The sequence below is a fragment of the Piliocolobus tephrosceles genome, chromosome X (assembly GCF_002776525.5).
Source record: "Piliocolobus tephrosceles isolate RC106 chromosome X, ASM277652v3, whole genome shotgun sequence".
NCBI classification, from domain to species: Eukaryota; Metazoa; Chordata; class Mammalia; order Primates; family Cercopithecidae; genus Piliocolobus; species Piliocolobus tephrosceles.
The window spans coordinates 51,906,366-51,910,286 of NC_045455.1; the positions used below are offsets into that span (position 1 = coordinate 51,906,366).

The 3,921-nt window shown below is 38.2% G+C and overlaps 1 pseudogene; it reads left to right on the forward strand.

Moving 5' to 3' along the window:
* Positions 1 to 3,003, forward strand: part of LOC113219884 — a 23,063-nt pseudogene extending 20,060 nt beyond the window's left edge.
* Positions 3,004 to 3,921: the final 918 nt, after the last annotated feature.

The following is a 3,921-nucleotide window of genomic DNA, read 5'->3' on the forward strand; positions in this document are numbered from 1 at the left end:
GAAGGAAGGAAGGAAGGAAGGAAGGAAGGAAGGAAGGAAGGAAGGAAAGAAAGAAAGAAAGAAAGAAAGAAAGAAAGAAAGAAAGAAAGAAAGAAAGAAAGAAAGGAAGGAAGGAAGGAAGGAAGGAAGGAAGGAAGGAAGGAAGGGAGAGAAAGAAGAAAGGAAAGAAAGAAAGAAAGAAAGAAAGAAAGAAAGAAAGAAAGAAAGAAAGAAAGAAAGAAAGAAAGAAGAAAGAAAGAAAGAAAGAGGAAGGAAGGAAGGAGGAGAAGAAGAAGAAAAAAAAAGAAGAAGAAGAGAAAGAGAGGGAAAGATGAAAGAAAGAAAGACAGAAAGAGAAAGAAAGAAAGAAAGAAAGAAAAAGAAAGAAAGAAAGAAAGAAAGAAAGAAAGAAAGAAAGAAAGAAAGAAAGAAAGAAAGAAAGAAAGAGAGAGAGAAAGAGAGAGAAAGAGACAGGCAACTCTCACTGATCCAGAGGATCCGAGCATTCTTTATAGGCCTGAGAAGTCAGCCACAACTGCAAAGCTTCAGCCAAACAGATGAAAGATCAATGTTCTGGAATTATCCTTGACGGAAGGTAGAAACGGGGGGAAAACATTAGCAAAAAACAGGATGAATATTTTGGATACGTTCATGGAAGAAGCAGGTGCTTCAAAGTTTTGTCTTCATTAGAAAAGCAATGGCTATCTGAGTGTCTATTTTTGGGTGTTCACTAAGAGTTTGAATATTTGACATGATCCATGGCATCACTGCTATTACCTAACAGAACTGAAGAAGAGTCAGGGAAGAATCACATAAGATGGCTATATAAAGAGTTTGTATTAACAAGTTGCAAATTTTTAAAAAAGTGATTATTCATGTCAATAATACTTGGATTAGACAAGTGAAAAGGATTGGAGAGTAATTAATACATGGAAATAGAAATACAAATTTTTTCAAAATGTGGCCTGAAAGAGAAGCTAAGAGAAACTAAGAATAAGTCCATAAGATTCAAAATCCATGTAAGAAATAGTAAAAAAAAAAAAAAAAAAAAAAAAAAAAAACCTAAAGCTCCTAAGAAGGGGGAAAAAAGAGAATATTTGAAGAAAATATAATCCAAGAAGATTTAAAAAGCATTATTCAGAAAAAAAGAATACTAACAGCCAACTGAGATTAAAAAAAAAAAAAAAAAAAAAAAAAACCTACAGAAAAACACACTTTAATGAAACCCGGGACATTTTGTTTAAAGGCCAATCCAAAAGATTGCAATGAATAAATAAATAAATAAATAAATAAATAAATAAATAAAATTTATTTTAATGAACGATACCAGCTGTTTCCTATAACTGACAATTTCAGGAAGAAAAAATGAGAAATGACTTTAAGGGCAATATTTGACTGAGACTTGTATAGAGATTTAAGTTCAGAAATTTTCTGACATACGAGGATCCAGAAATTTATCATACATACAGGCTTTTTGACAGAATAACCAGAGAATAATACATCAGAAAGGAAATCTCAAATGATACAATACAACTGAAAAAATAGGAAACAAGTATAAGTGGGTATATTGTTTGTGTGTTAAAATGTTTTAAAAAATAAGCTGAAGTCAAATAAAAGGTTGGAAAACGACTACAATTTTCAAAAAGTACTGTCAAGGAGAAACAAGAACTATTACACATTTACTGTAAATACGTGCAGAAAGTACAATAAGATGTATTTTATTAGATTTAGCAAACTATATAAATACTTTCAGCAACTTTCCCATGATGCAAAATATATCCATTGTATTTGCTTGGATATGTTTTATCTGAGAATGTTATGTTGTACTTTTAAATTATTTTCAAATGTATAATTAAGATTTTCTCACGGTGCCGCTGCCGCCACCACCCTGGACTTTTGTCGTTGACACCACTACATTCTCCTGCCACAAGTTTCTGCAGTTGAACTCCAAACTGTAGAATGGTTTGGAAAGTAGCTGTATTCCTCATCGTGGCACTGGGCACTGGTGCTGTTCCCATAGATGATCCTGAAGACAGAGACAAGCACTGAGTGGTGATCGTGGCGGGTTCAAATGGCTGTTATACTTATAGGCACCAGGCAGATGCGTGCCATGCCTACCAGATCATTTACCAGAATGGGATTCCTGACAAGATCACTATGATGACGTATGATGCCATTGCTCACTCTGAAGACAATCCCACTCCAGGAATTGTGTTCAACAGGCCCAATGGCACGGATGTCTATTAGGGAGTACCAAAGGACTGCACTGGAGAGGATGTTACCCCACAAAATTTGGGTCCATGATGAACCACCTGTCTGGTGGCATCAATGTTTATGCAACTACTACTGCCAACTGCAGAGAGTTGTCCTATGCCTGTTACTACGATGAGAAGAGGTCCACGTACCTGGGGGACTGGTACAGCGTCAACTGGATGGAAGACTCAGACATGGAAGATCTGACTAAACAGTCAGATCTTACAAGCAGTATCACTTGGTAAAATCACACACCAATACTATCCATGTCACGCAGTAGGGAAACAAAATGATCTCCACCATCAAAGTGATGCAGTTTCAGGGTATGAAACACAAAGCCAGTTCTCCTATCTCCCTGCCTCGTCACACACCCCCAGCCTGATGACTTCACTCCCAGCCCTGATGTGCCCGTCACGATCATGAAAAGCAAACTGATGAACACCAGTGATCTGGAGGAGTCTAGGCAGCTCACGGAGGAGATCCAGAGGCATCTGGATGCCAGGCACCTCATTGAGAAGTCAGTGTGCAAGATCGCCTCCTTGCTGGCAGCGTCGGAGGCTCCTGTGGGAGAGAGCACCGCTCATGGAGCATAGCTGCCACTCAGAGGCCCTGCTGCGCTTCGACTTCCAGAACCACTGTTTCAACTGGCACTCCCCCACGTGCGAGTGTGCATTGAGGTATTTGTACGTGCTGGCCAACCTTTGTGAGAAACCGTATCCACTTCACAGGATAAAATTGTCCATGGACCACGTGTGCCTTGGTCACGACTGAAGAGCTGCCTGCTGGAAGCTTTTCCAAGTGTGAGCGCTTCCCCCAATGTATGCTGATCAGAGACTGGAGAGGTGGAGTGAGAAGTCCCTGCTGCTGCGGCCCTTCTTAGGGAGCCCCAACTCCAGGGCTGCTCCAGGCCTTCTTCACAGGGCGACTTGCTGGCTGTTACCTACTTCTCCAGTCTTCTCTGAAAACCTACAAATTGGGGTGGGGAAAGCTCTGTATTGAGAAGGGTCATGTTTGCTTTCTAGGAGGTTTGTTTTGTTTTGCTTTGCCCACTAGTTTTAAGGAGCAGGAGGACTTCTGTAGCCCCTATTAAAAGGGATCTTTATTCTGAGAAATTTGAAGCTGAAACTCCTTTAAATCTTCAGAATGATTTTATTGAAGAGGGCCACAAGCCCCAAATGGAAAACTATTTTTAGAAAATATTGTGATTTTTGATTGCTTTTATATTTAATTCTGCAAGTGTTCAAATATTAAAAAGTAAAGATTTATAATAGAACCCCCAAAAATAAAATAAAATAAAATAAAAGATTTTCTTCCTTTTATGAAAAAAAAAAGAAAACAAAAAATACTTACTTTATAGTAAACCCAAACTGCTTTTTTTGAGAGTCAAGCGTTTTTTTGAGAGTCAAGCATTCCAGTCTTGACAAAGTTTTGGATTAATAGGATGTGTTTTGTCATTACCTGATCTTACAACTTATTCTCAGATTCAGTGACTCCATTTTGGTATCATGGATATTTTAAGCTATTATTTGACTGGCTACTCTGTGTCTGCTCTGCACAGTTGTCTTAATTTTAGTTTCTAAACATATTTTCAAGGTAGTGACAAAATATGTGAAGGAATATGTGAATTAGATTCGGCGTTTCTACTGATCCATGAGTGCTATTAAGAAGGTTCCTAAGTGTACCATATTG